At 48.8% G+C, this 14,498-nt stretch overlaps 1 long non-coding RNA gene across 3 annotated transcripts; it reads right to left on the reverse strand.

Moving 5' to 3' along the window:
- LOC115251785 (uncharacterized) lies at positions 1-952 on the reverse strand. 3 transcript variants are annotated; one of them, XR_003890320.1, is made up of 4 exons: positions 919-952; positions 679-830; positions 492-573; positions 1-388 (listed from the first exon to the last, which is right to left on the reverse strand). It is a non-coding gene; the product is annotated as an uncharacterized lncRNA (long non-coding RNA). The 3 variants fall into 3 exon arrangements; XR_003890319.1 differs by having other exon boundaries at positions 679-946; XR_003890321.1 differs by having other exon boundaries at positions 654-946.
- Between the last annotated feature and the right edge of the window lie 13,546 nt (positions 953-14,498).

Here is a 14,498-nt window from a genome sequence, read left to right on the forward strand (position 1 = left end):
TATTACCACGGAAAAACACACACCATTTATGGTTGATGATGGTGTTTTTTCTTTTACTGTAATCTCGCTCTTTCTCTAATGTGTCTTTTATTGCACCAGCAGAACAAAGCCCTCTGGCACTGTACACACACACACACACACACACACACACACACGCACACACACACACACACACACACACATTGAATCATGACATAGTACATTACTTTTGGCTTAATATGAACAGATCACACAGTTTGTAGAGGACGGTGACATGCTCTAACATATATCTACTGCGTCCGCACAAACACACACACGCAGCTGTCGTGGTCACACTTTCCACGCCGTAAATCTCGGCGAAACACTGATCCTTCTGTTTTCTGACCACTGCCTACACAGACCAATACCTCTTGGTATGGACAGATGGAGGAGAAATAAAAGTTATGTTTCCACTGCAGGAACTTTTATGTGGGGGGGGGGGGGGGTATAATTGGAGATATCTGATAAGTTACCTGCTACTGTAGGAACATGCTAATTTTTGCAGAACCCAGCGGGATGATTAGCCTAGCAGACACCTCTTCTCTGGTTCATAGCCTCCATAAACACAAACAAGGAACGCGGTAACCGTCTGTCTTGTATTTTATAATTATCACAACACAACACGTGCTGATTACTATTTACACGCTGACGCGCACACACATGCAGCTTGTAGTGATGGATCGGAACAGAAAATGTCACGTGGGCAAAACTGCGTAGCGACCACATTTTCTGGTTGTTTTCACTGATCTTTGCCTCGGTGATGAGGGGTCCCACCCCTGTGGAGACAAGATTAAAGGGGTGCTCCACATGTCCTGGGAGTCCAAAGGTTATTCATTCATGCCCCTGAATGTTGAAAAGGATAAAAATATCTCATAGTAAGGAAAACTAGAACCAAAGTACCAGAGAGCACAAACCATCGCCAGGACCCCCCCCCCCCCCCCCCCCCCTTCATATATTATGGTTTAGGCCTGTATAGGGCATATAGGCAGCAGTAATAAGGTTATATAACATAGGCTTTTGATTTATAATCAAAGGGCTTTGATCATTGCCTATTTTATTAAAATCTGTTCATAACAGCAAACTCTGGCTGTCGTAAACCCTCTTTGGAGGAGGTCAAAAGTGTATTAATGCTTAGTTCATTAGAATGGAAGGATAACGACTGTCCGGTGCTTTTAAAGGGGCATTTTGCATGTTTTGTATTCTGCCGTTCTTCCCCTGATCCAGGGATTTTTAATAAATTCTCCATCATCAGTCTGTCTTGGACACTACTGGAACTGTACTTTATGTTGCAAATGACTGTGTGTGTGTGGAAGTTGGCCTTCCTATCGCTGTGAGGACCCATCTGACAATATTAGGGACATTTTTAATTGTGAGCTCTTTTGTGACTATTTTAAACAAATAAAAGGTTTAAAATAAACAGTGGTAGCTCAGTCTGCAGGGCACTGGTTCCAAGAAACAGAAGGTTCTTGGTTCAAGCCCTAACAAAACATGGAAGGTGTTCTGGTAGCAGGGGGAGTTTCCAGGACACCAGCAAGGCACCAAACCCCCAAATGCTCAGCTGGAACCCTGGATGAGCTGGTGGCTCAGTGGTGCATCCTGCTTTAGCCTGTAGGCAGCTGGTCCATAACAGAAGGGAAGTTTACATAATTGGGTCGTTTTAAAACGTCTTCAGCCCACTTCTAAATCCTGAAGTGTCTGTTGTGCTGAAGCTCTCCCCAAGGAACGCGCTCAAACACTGCAAGTGGAACTCAGACCGACCAAGATGACGTTTAGTGTGCGACGCTGGGGTCAAGTCTTGTGTTGTGGAGGAACACACACACACACACACACACACACACACAATCGGCCATTTTCTTTGGAAAAACCAGCTTTAAGCTCAAGCCTTCATCTAACGCTGCCGTTACAGAAGCAAACGCTACTCTGCGCTGTAAAAAATACATCAATCAAATAAAAGTTTACAGTTTATTTTAGTTTAGAGTGTATACTTTGAACCTCTTAAATTCAAAGATATTCGTTAGTCAAAGCTTTAATTACCTTATTTGCTTTGATAAGATTTGTAATTTAAAAAAATTAATTGACTAACATACATGTAGTTGTAGTTGTTTTACAGGCTGTCTATTACCAAAATATGTCGGCCAGAAAAACTAAAACACCTGCTAATTACCCCCCGGTGACAATATATCAAAGCAGGTGGTTAAAATACCCAAACAATCCGCTCAAAGAATCAAGGAGGACGAAAAGACAGGTTGGCGATGCAAAAGATCACCAAGATTTCTTCACTCAGTTTTATACTGCATGTAAATATGGAGAACCAGGACAAGAGATGAAGAGAGATGAAGAGAAGGAAGCCCAAGATGAGCAGGAAGTGACACAATTAGCGATTAACCCCAAACAAATCATCAAGAACAGGCAGAAGAGGCAACAGGTTGCTTTTCATCACCTGGCGGCAATATTGGAGGAGGAGGAAACCCAAAAAGCTCAGAAGGAGCAGAGGAGACACGCCCAGGCTGTGGAGAAGGAAAGGGCCACAGAAGCTGAAAGGAAGAAGCAAATGGGGGAGAAGAAGGAGGCGATGGCTGAGATGAAAAAGTTCAACACGTATATAGAGGAGAAGAAGAGGCAGCGCGACTTGTGGGAGAAGCAAATCAGAAATGACTGGATTGTGGAAGCCACTAGATGTTAAGGAGTGAGAGGAAGAAGAGGAAAAGGGTCCCAGGTCCAAGGTCTTCAAAGACTCCACCATAATGTACTGAAATACACAACCCTGATGGATGCCAATGGAATGCAAAGGTCGATTTGGCCGAGGAGAAATGGGCCCGACGTGTGGAGGATGTGGACCAGACACAGCTGAGCCAGCCTGTCTTCAGCTACCCCAGAGAACGCTCACCTTGGACACCAGGACACCACTAGGACTGGGAAATGATCTGCTCAGGGATCCAGGATCCTGAGTAGAGGCCCTGGTGAGACCCTGGGTCCATCTGTAGGGTGACATCTCTCAAAAGGTGGAGCAAACTACTTGGTAAGGAGTCATTTTAACTTCACACAACCGATCACGGAAGGCCGATCACCGGTAGTCCATCTGCTCATGTATATAAGTACAAACAAACATCCACGTTTAATGGGGGAAACGTTGGTTCTGATCCATTTCCCAGTGGCCAAACATGGAACTGCATATATTGCCTGCTTGGTCTAGAGGACTGTGGGGCAAAATGACACTTAAAGCACCACTATTCTTGGCTGTTGCGTCTCCAGAACAAATCTGAAAATACACACTTGCTCAAAAGATTATGTGTGTATAAAATAAGGAAAAATATGAAACTAATGGACGCCATCAAACCAGTTTAGGATCTTCAGATCACTTAAGTCAACGAGGACCTGTCCTGGACTCATCACACCAACATCATCACTACGGCAGCAAGAGAGCAGCTCTCTCCTCTGCAGCCTGAGGAGGCCTAAGATGGACTCCAGGACACTATAGCGTCCACAGGTGCACCACGGCTCTGTGCTACGCAGCTACGCTACGCAGCTACGCTACGCAGCTCGAAACACTTTCTGATGTTTTATTCATTTTACTTGCTATGAAAAAGGTTTGAGATTTCAAAGCCAGTAGCTGCTGCTGTAGATCCAGACGGGGAAATCCCGAATCTACAATACAATGAGACTTCAAACATCTCCATCTTTGTCACGTCTTTCTCTTTTCCCAGTTCAGCGCTGTTCATCTTACAAATGCTGCGTTTTACAGTTCCTGTTTGGCGAAATACAATATGAAAATCATGAGCATTCAGAGGCGTTCGCAGAAGATGTAATAAATGATGTTTGGACCCCGCAGAGGTTGATTTGTGGGGAAGACAGCCAATGTCTCTTGGAGTACCCCAGGGCTTTATCTTTGGGCCCATTTTATTGATTTTAGATGAAAAGAAAATGCTGATATTTGTTTTGATATGCGATGTGCTGATGGGTGCAGAGGTGAGAGGCGTTTCTGGAAGTTGGCAGTGCCTGGATTTGTTACCTGTCTTTGACCAGTGTTGGGTTTCATATACTGGTGAGTAAGAACCAGCATATGAAACAAAAAATTGACATTTTCGAGAGAGAGTAGCAAAAGGATGTGTGAGTTACATGAATACTACAGAGTTTAGGATGGAAAAAATCGTGTTCTCAAAGTGACTCTGTCCAAAAAAATCAAGCTTTGCCTTAGAGATGAACAGGGAGACAAAGGAGACAGTAGAGGAGAAAACTATAAAAAGAGATTAAGGGACAGAGAGAGAGAGAGAAACTGAGCAGAAAAGGACAGACTGAAGTCATTCAAGCATTTCTTCCGCCTGAATAATCCCAGTTTTGTCCAAATTTAGTTGAATATGTTGGAACATCCAGTCCTTGACATCAGGCAGAAAGTCACGCAAAAAAGCCCAACTAACTGGTCCCCTCAGTGCATCCTTTTGTCGGTTCCTGTCTCTGCTGCATCACTCTGTTCTCTTATTCCTCCACTCAGATTGTGCCCACTGTAAAGCAGGAAGTATAGTTTGCTCAAATGATGCTTAACTTGAATGATTTACACTCCTCCCATTCTGCCCGTTCTGACTTGTTCATCATTACCTGCCTAGCGCTGCACCTTTAGCCAACATGGAGGGGGGAGGGGGAGGATGACAGGTGGGACACTGGAACCCAGCAGTGGTCATTCAGCCCGCTGACAGTCAGATCAGACCACACACGCACACCTGAAGGAAACGCACAGCATTAAACTGATGGGACACCTGGTGTCATCATGCCACACACACCACACCCCACCTCAGACTGGCTACGGCCCCCCGGGACAGGATCAGCCCCCTCCTCTACATGGATGACATATGGATGACATCACACGCCAAGAGTGAGCGGGACCTTGACCACCCCACTAGTGAGCGTCAGGGCCATAATCGTGGAGGACACAACAGAGCTCATGGAGTGTGTCAGAAAGATGGATCCCAGGGACGAGTGGATACCTCAGGCAGCATGGAACTGGTGGGGGGGGGGGGGGGGCAGACCCCTGCCTGGCCTGTACAACCACCCAAAAGGAGCAATTATTAGATCCTACAAGTGGCTGAAAAGGCTGCACAGTAGAGAGACTGTTGGCTCTGATCCTCTGAACACAAGAGGAATCGACCACACGCGGTAGCGATAGCGTGGCTGTGATAGCAACACCAGGAAGAGACGAGAAACACCGGAGCCTGGCGCGGAGAATGTGGGGCGAGAAGATATTAGTGACGCTACAGGCTCCTCATAGCTGCTAGACATAGACTGTATAATAAATACACGTGTGCTCTGCACTTCCTTCTTCTTTTAAACCCCCGCCATCCTCTGTGGCAAACACAGCAGGGTAGCATGCAATCTAATTAGCTGGTTATTCTTTGGCTGAGTACACAGCCAAGACGTTTGAGCTCAGTTAACCACATTTTTGCAATGGAGAGGAAATGTGTGCGACGGAGAACAGCAGGACGCACTGTTGCTTTGATGAAAGGCTGCTAAATACAGCAGCTTCTGATTAAACGGAACCAGCGGTGCTGTTCTTGGAAACAAAGAGAATGTTTGTTACGAATGTTACCGGAGTCAGAACATTCCAACTCGCGAGGGAAACATTTCAAATGGACATTGAGATTTTATTGGAACAAAGAGATGGGAAAAAGGGCGAAACGACTACTGGAGTGTTTATTGATAGCATTTACCAAATCGGAATTATGATACAGTCTTTTTCCTCTTTAGATGTTTGATATGTGGGGAAGTGATACGACACATTCACCGCCTGTTTGAGCTCATATCTTAAATCTGGGTTATTGTGTGATGGTGATATTTGTTTTTTTTGCATGTCTGAAATTATTGAAATAAAATTATGCAAAGCCTTTTTCTCACCTCGGCATAGGAACATCTGTGAGGTCGGTCAACAAACCCAACATCAGTCAGCAGAACTGTTGCTGTAAATTTCCCTCAACGCACTGAAAGTAAAATATTTCTTATCTAAAGCTCTCTGTTTTCCAAGTGATGCTACGGAAATGTACTTGTGATTAACTGGAAACTGGATGCAGCGATCTTCTGATCGTCATTATGGTTAAATATGAGGACAGTTTAACATTCAAGAGACTGGGAGAAACAAAGATCCTGGACACTAATGAAGATGCATCTAGTGAAGACACAACACAAGTGTGTGTGTGTGTGTGTGTAGGGGTGTGGTTTCAGACAATACACTTCACTGTGATCTGAATCGCCTTTGAGATTCAAGCCTTGATTAATGCAAGCAGAGAAAAATGACACCTGTCATTTTCGATTTATTCAAACCATAAAATGTCTATTGCTCCATCATCCGCATCATGTCTGCGAATGTCGGCCATTACGACATCCTACCGACTGGTAAATTACTGCCTGCTGCCGTGCGTCTTTATCACCTTGCTTCAGCCGAGTGTGTGTGAACTGAAACACACAACGTCGTCTCCTCGGTCTGAACCTCGCTGTCCGTCATAGATGTTTGGAGGCTGGGAGCTCTGCTGCCCTCCGCTGACCTCTGCTGAAGGAACAGCCGGTGGCTGGACGTGTGTCGGTCTGTTTTAGAGAGAAAGATCTCTTTTGCCACGCACGTTCGCCCTGCCTCATAGACGCTCTGCTCTTACATCACTCGGTGGACGTCTGGCTCCTCACATCTCCTCTGAGGTTGTCGTCATGGCTGATTTAAACTGGGACATGTCTAAACCCATCATTTAGTTAGCAATCTCATGTCCTAAACTTGAAAATCTGCCTAAGCTGCCACACTGATGGACATTATTGTGACGGTCAGCCACCTAACAACCAGCCTGGAGTCTTCTGACGGTCCTGAGGGATCACTGGCTTCCCTGTCAAATGTCCATCCTGGACCCAGCCTTGTTCTACACCGACCTAAATGATGCGTCAAGGCTGTTCACACACACCTCACACACCTGTTTAAACTATTGGCCCCACTATTGGCCCCATTCTTCTGCATCCACCCTCCAAATCAGCCTTCCTTCTACCGAGAAGTCAACAAAAACTGTGGTCTTCAACCTAAACAGCCCCTAAAGATCACAGGTGTAGATGCTACGATCTGGAGTTCCTCAGGTCCTGCAAATACTTTGGTCTCTTCTTGTTCTGTGGTCATCAAAATGCTGATATCATATTTTGTGATTCCTATGTTTTAATATTCATGAGCATGTGACCTCTTGAGGGAAGCTTTCACAATACAGCACAAAAGAATGTTCAACCTTTAGTCTGCACAACTGGTTTGATTTGTTTTGCTGTTAAACTGATTAAACTAACCTGAATATGACCCCCTGCAAAAGTTTGGTGCTGCGTGACTCCCTCTCCCACAGATATATGAACGTACAACAGCCCCAGCATTCAGGGACGTGAGAGGAAAGGAAACTAGGTCTTCGGGAGCATTTTATAACCAGCAAGCTGAGAGCGTGGAAAAGACCCTGATGCATATTCATATTTTATTTTACAGAACTCCTGAATGTTGATTCACTTTGAAGAATGTCTTGTTCATTTTCAAAAGTTGGTGCTGCCAGTCTTCTTTGCATAATCACACCGTTACTCCACAGGGGTGTTCCCGTGGCACACACACACACACACACACACACACACACACACACTCACACACACACACACACACACACACACAAACAGGTGAGGTGCATCTGGTCTCATGCAGGGATTACAGATCCAGCACAAGGGCTTGTTTTTCATTAACCTTTATTTGTGTAGGTTAATCTGCCTAAGAAAAGATGCTGCTTTCAGTCCTTCCTCCTCACACAAGTTCTTGCCATGAGAAAAGGCCCAGACATATTTATTTCAGGCAACAGTTCATTTATTTCCCATTTCTTTTGGAGGCTGGAATGACACGAGCCAATTGAGTATGACTGCAGTGGCCTGGCCTGATGGGCTCCAGATCCTACAGATCCACAACACAAAGCATCCCAACCTCAGCCTTACAACAAAAGAAATATCCCACAAACTGGCTACATTTACATGTACGGATGTTTCCAACTGATTCAGGACATCGCTCAAGAATAAATCACTAAACTAAACTGTGTGTTAGTTGTTCCCAGACTGCGACCTTGTGTATGGAAACGGTTTTTTAATGCTTGAATGTGTGTGTCTATTTGTATATAATTGACCTATGTGGCATATAGATTCATATTTATTTCATGTGTCACATGTAATAAAGACATGTGGTCCTATTCTTTCCTTACAGTTGTTAACAAATGCTTCCATGTTGATGTGTTTGGCTTTGGTACTCTAAAATTTGGACTTTTCACATCTTGGTTTCATATTAATGTAAAGCTTTGAGTGCAAATCTTCTTCATGCATCGGCGAAAAGCCCCCGTTTACCAGGCAGGAGGGTCGTGTTACTCCTGGATGTCAGAGTTAAACTGATGCTCCATTACTCCTGCCGTGTCTGTAATCAGGTCTTTATTCAATCATCGTTATCTCCTGTGGGATGCACTAACACGCAAGCAAAGGGTAGATCGTCACAGAGGAAACACGGGCGGTTGGCAGGGACGCATCACAGGCCTTCTGGAAAAAGACCCGTTTAGAAAGCTGGGTTTGTGTTGACTGGAGCGTTTGAAACATCAGTACATGTTATATTATCATGTTATGCTATGCTGAACATGAAATAGTGGTGTCGACACATTATTTGAGGGTTTTTTTGTTGTTGTTTTTTTTAAACCTTTTAGTGTTTTTAAATATTTTATGCCACCTGCCAAACCTCCAATGGTGACAGTTGTGCCGACGTGACCCTGGTGGATCCTTATTTACTGTCTGTGTGGAGGTGCCAGCCAGGACAGCGCTGGGGGACATTTGATAGAATGTTCTGATAAATGACGCTCAGTGCAGAGTTCACTTCGCTATTAGTTATTTGTTGACTGAGCATCACCCACTGGTGAACTCTAATTCCACCATTTACAGGTGGTTTCTATTTTTTCTTTCACCCAGAGGTCATAGAGGTCATACAAGTTTACCAAAGCTGATATGCTGATCCAGGGACAGCAAACACTACAAGAACTGGCCCAGAGGGGGGAAGTGGGCTTGCTGATGTTACCTGGAACCAGGAACACACAGGAACCTAAAGAGTTTGAGCCTGACATTTGAACTCACTTGGAAGAGTTTGGACCCCATCAGCATCGACAGAGACCCCCCACGTCTATGCCGGGGCCTGTGGCCCCCAGTCAGAGACTACGTTGAGCTTTTAGATGCTCCTTTGTCTGGTAATAATTTACCTAGAGGAACGGGTCAATCCATCTTTGATAAAAAGATGAGGAATGACCTCTGTTCTGGTCCAGACACTGTGCTGTCAGTCCGAGCAACATTCACAGCCTCAAGCACATTTGGAAGGTGTGCTGGTAGCAGGAGGAAACCTTCAAAGCACTGCCAAGGTACCCTTGAGCAAGATACCAAACCCCCAAATGCTCACAGAGGGCCCTGCGATGAGCTCCTTCAGAGGTGTACGCAGCCTTCGCCCATGGGAAGCTGGGATAGGGTCCAGCACCCTCCCCGTGACCCCGAAAAAGGGAAAATAGTGATCATAACCCCCCACGTGTGTATAAATTTGTGCTGAATTGGCACAAATCTAAACATTGTCATGATGGCCAAATGAAGCAGTGGCAGCAAAAACCCCAGAGACTTTCCCCTGAACAGATCAATATCATTGTAATGAATAGAGCTCTAACACACACACACACACACACACACACACACACACACACACACACACTGTAGAAGAGTTTCAGACAGCTAATTTAGCAGCTATGCCAAAAATAAACCCAACAAAGGTCATATCTGCTCATTTGAATATGTTTTTTTTTGCACACGTGTGTGTTTGTTTGTGGGAAAGAAGGAAATTGCGAGTTTGTGTGGCGCAGCATCAGCAGCGAGAGTGTGCAGGTGGGCTCTCACAGGTGAGTGTGTGCACCGCAGAGGGCTCGAGGGGACGCAGCAGCCTCCTGCGTCTCTCCGCCACTTCCTAAAAAATCAATCCCAGCTGCTGCAGAGCTTCTCCCGTCTCCTCGTGTCCTCTTGTGCATCCTTTTATTTTCTCCTCCACTTCATCGTCTCTCCGACTCAAAACTTACACTGAGACAACTGATGGCGGCAGGCAGACGGAAGCCTGTTCAATGTCCAGATCGCATGCCAACATTTGGTGTGTCACATAATTAGTTACGCACCTAAATAAGTCCTCGTTTGGATTTGAGCTAAAGCAGATCAATCCAAACACTCAAGAACGGGGGCGTCACAGAGACGACTAAACTTTTCTGTTAAACCAATTTCCCCTGTAATGAATTTTCAGCGTGTCCTCACCCCTAAGATACTGTCCCCAAGCTAACGAAGAAACTGTAACTCTGGCTTAACGGGCACAAAATCGCTGACACCACCAAGCCAATACACACACACACGCGCGCACACGCACACACAAGTAAACATACACAAACAGCAATATTTTACAGGCCCACCAGGGAACTAAATTGCTTGCAGGACCCACTGTTAGGAGTCCTTAATGACCTGTGCGTGCGTGTGTGCGTGTGTGTGTGTGTGTGTGACTTGATTCACTTGTCAAAGGCATCTTTCCTCCTGGAGTGAAACGGATACCAAATGATTAAAACTGCGGCGCAACGTGAAAAGTCGTCAGTGAATCGTCAAAAAGTCACCAGAAGGAAACGGGAGTGGGCTTAATCTTCCTAATTAAAGGCTGGTTTTAAAAGCCTATTCGGTGGACCTTAAGCTGCATGTTACTGTAAATATGATGAGTTTTGCTCAGCAAATCTGCTCAGTATTCAAAGGTTCCCCTCCAACAGTCCAAAGACGAGGATTTAGAGTGAAATGGCTGCTTGACCAGAGGTGTGAAGGAGTGTGTGAGGGGCTGTTTGTCTCTGTGGGTGACTGGGCCCTGCTGGACCCACATCAGCAATGTGCTGACCTAACTCGCTATTCTTGCAAACTCCTTGACTGACTGGCACATTTCCTGTTGAGATAATAGGAGTGGACGCGGAATGATAGGATTATTTGGACCAGCCGGTTGCAGCAAAGTGCTTTTGAGCACATTTGCAGTGAAGATGCCCCCCCCCCCCTGTTTCCCAGGGGAGGCGTTCTGGGAATGTCCTGTTGGTAGGAGAACCAGACAATGAAGAAATCCCTTTTTATTCCTTTTAAGAAGAAAGATTTCTGTTTTCTTCCAATAAATATATGTGATGACCACAGATGACTGTTCAGCTGTTTGTGCTCACTGTTGCCCCCTGGTGGTAGCCTCCAGGGCAGCTATCAAACCTCCCCTTAAATCCTCAAGCTTTTACTCTTTTGAAGCATTACTAAAACTAAAAATCCTTGAAAAAACTTTTAATTCCACCTACAAGGTATGTGTGAAATCTTCAGTCTCATTTACAAAGAAAAATGCAGCAGTTTGGTATTAAAGGAGTCACTGATTAAAGAACAGGAGAAACAGATGGTTTTAGAAGTCAAATGAACGATGTTTTCAGAGGAGAGAGGAATAGAAATAGGACAGAAATAATTACATAATGCTGGAACAATGAGAGGGGACGGAGGAGTGCAAACACCTGAGTGGAGACAGAACAGGTGGGTAAAACACACACACACACACACACACACACACATTAAACAGTACCCAGCTGTGACCCCAAACTAAACCCAATTCTCATCTCAACCTTAAAACAAAGTATTAATCCTTAAACAGTCTTTGAAGAAGACAAGTCAGAATGTCCTCACTTTGCTAGTAGAATGAATGTGGATTTTGGTATTCAGTATGTAGCAAGTACAGGAACACACACACACACACACACACACACAATTCCCCAGACATGAGGAGAGATGAATGATGTAAGGACATGAAATTATGGATGTGATGGCCTCCTCTCCCCTCCTCCCCTCCTCTCCTCTCATCTCTCCTCCTCTCCCCTCCTCTCTCCTCTCCCTCCTCTCTCCTCTCCTCTCCTTCTCCTCTCCTCCCCTCTCCTCTCCCCTCCTCTCCTCTCCTCCTCTCCTCTTCTCCTCTCCCCTCCTCTCCTCCCCTCCTCTCCTCTCTCCTCTCCTCCCCTCCTCTCCCCTCTTCTCCTCTCCTCTCCTCCTCTCTCCTCCTCTCCCCTCCTCACCTCTCCTCTCCCCTCCTCTCCTCCCTCCTCTCCCCTCCTCCCCTCTCCTCCCCTCTCCTCTCCCCTCCTCTCCCCTCCTCTCCTCTCCCCTCCTCCCCTCTCCTCTCCTCTCTCCTCCCCTCCTCTCCCCTCCTCTCCTCTCCTCCCCTCTCCTCTCCCCTCCTCTCCCCTCCCCTCCTCTCCTCTCCTCCTCTCCCCTCCTCTCCTCTCTCCTCCCCTCTCCTCTCCTCCCCTCTCCTCCTCTCCCCTCTTCTCCTCTCCCCTCCTCTCCTCTCCTCTCCTCCCCTCTCCTCTCCCCTCCCCTCCTCTCCTCTCCTCCCCTCTTCTCCTCTCCTCTCCTCTCCCCTCCCCTCCTCTCCTCCCCTCCTCTCCCCTCCTCCCCTCTCCTCCCCTCTCCTCTCCTCTCTCCTCCCCTCCTCTCTCCTCTCCTCCCCTCCCCTCCTCCCCTCTCCTCCCCTCCTCTCTCCTCTCCTCCTCTCCTCTCCTCCCCTCTCCTCTCTCCTCCCCTCCTCTCTCCTCTCCTCCCCTCCCCTCTCCTCTCCCCTCCTCTCCCCTCCCCTCCTCTCCCCTCTTCTCCTCTCCTCTCCTCTCCTCCCCTCTCCTCTCCCCTCCTCTCCCCTCCTCTCCTCTCCTCCCCTCTTCTCCTCTCCTCTCCCCTCCCCTCCTCTCCTCTCCTCCCCTCCCCTCCTCTCCTCTCCTCCCCTCTTCTCCTCTCCTCTCCTCTCCCCTCCTCTCCTCTCTCCTCCCCTCCTCCCCTCCTCCCCTCTCCTCTCCCCTCCTCTCCTCTCCCCTCCTCTCCTCCTCCCCTCTCCTCTCCTCCTCTCCTCTCCTCTCCCCTCCTCTCCCCTCCTCTCCTCTTCTCCTCTCCTCTCCCCTCCCCTCCTCTCCTCTCCTCTCCTCTCTCCTCCCCTCCTCTCCCCTCCCCTCCTCCCCTCTCCTCCCCCCTCCTCTCCTCTCCCCTCCTCTCCTCCCCTCTCCTCTCTCCTCCCCTCCTCTCCCCTCCCCTCCTCTCCTCTCCTCTCCCCTCCCCTCCTCCCCTCTCCTCTCCCCTCCTCTCCCCTCCTCTCCTCTCCTCCCCTCTCCTCTCCTCTCTCCTCCCCTCCTCTCCCCTCCCCTCCCCTCCCCTCCTCTCCTCTCCTCTCCCCTCCCCCTCCTCTCCTCTCCTCTCCCCTCCCCTCCTCTCCTCCCCTCCCCTCCTCTCCTCTCCTCTCCTCTCTCCTCCCCTCCTCTCCCCTCCCCTCCTCCCCTCTCCTCTCCCCTCCTCTCCTCCCTCTCCTCTCTCCTCCCCTCCTCTCCCCTCCCCTCCTCTCCTCTCCCCTCCCCTCCTCCCCTCCTCCCCTCTCCTCCTCTCCCCTCCTCTCCTCCCTCTCCTCTCTCCCCTCCTCCTCTCCCTCCCCCTCCCCTCCCCTCCTCTCCCTCTCCCCTCCCCTCCTCTCCTCTCCTCTCCTCTCCTCTCCTCTCTCTCCCTCCTCTCCCCTCCTCTCCTCTCCTCTCCCCCTCCTCTCCCCTCCCCTCCTCCCCTCTCCTCTCCCCTCCTCTCCTCCCCTCCTCTCCCCTCCTCTCCTCCCCTCTCCTCTCCTCTCTCTCCTCCCCTCCTCTCCCCTCCTCTCCCCTCCCCTCCCCTCCCCTCCCCTCCTCTCCTCTCCCCTCCCCTCCCCTCCTCTCCTCTCCTCTCCCCTCCCCTCCTCTCCTCCCCTCCCCTCCTCTCCTCTCCTCTCCTCTCTCCTCCCCTCCTCTCCCCTCCCCCTCCCTCCCCTCTCCTCTCCCCTCCTCTCCTCCCCTCTCCTCTCTCCTCCCCTCCTCTCTCCCCTCCCCTCCTCTCCTCTCCTCTCCCCTCCCCTCCCCTCCTCCCCTCCTCCCCTCTCCTCTCCCCTCCTCTCCCCTCCTCTCCTCCCCTCTTCCCCTCCTCTCCCCTCCCCTCCCCTCCTCTCCTCTCCTCTCCCCTCCCCTCCTCTCCTCTCCTCCTCTCCTCTCCTCTCCTCTCCCCTCCTCTCCTCTCCTCTCCTCTCCTCCCCTCCCCTCCTCTCCTCTCTCCTCCCCTCCTCTCCCCTCCCCTCCTCCCCTCTCCTCTCCTCTCCTCTCCTCTCCTCTCCCCTCCTCTCCTCTCCTCTCCTCCCCTCCTCTCCCCTCCTCTCCTCTCCTCCCCTCTTCTCCTCTCCTCTCCTCTCCCCTCCCCTCCTCTCCTCTCCCCTCCTCTCCTCTCCTCTCCTCTCCTCTCCCCTCCCCTCCTCTCCTCTCCTCTCCTCTCCTCCTCTCCTCTCCTCAGGCTAATCTTAGTCATGGCTGTCTGTTTGCATGTGAAGGTGAATCATCTCTGAGTGGTTCAGTGGTTTATTAAAGGAA

Source organism: Takifugu rubripes, chromosome 12 (genome assembly GCF_901000725.2).
Source record: "Takifugu rubripes chromosome 12, fTakRub1.2, whole genome shotgun sequence".
Classification (NCBI taxonomy): Eukaryota; Metazoa; Chordata; class Actinopteri; order Tetraodontiformes; family Tetraodontidae; genus Takifugu; species Takifugu rubripes.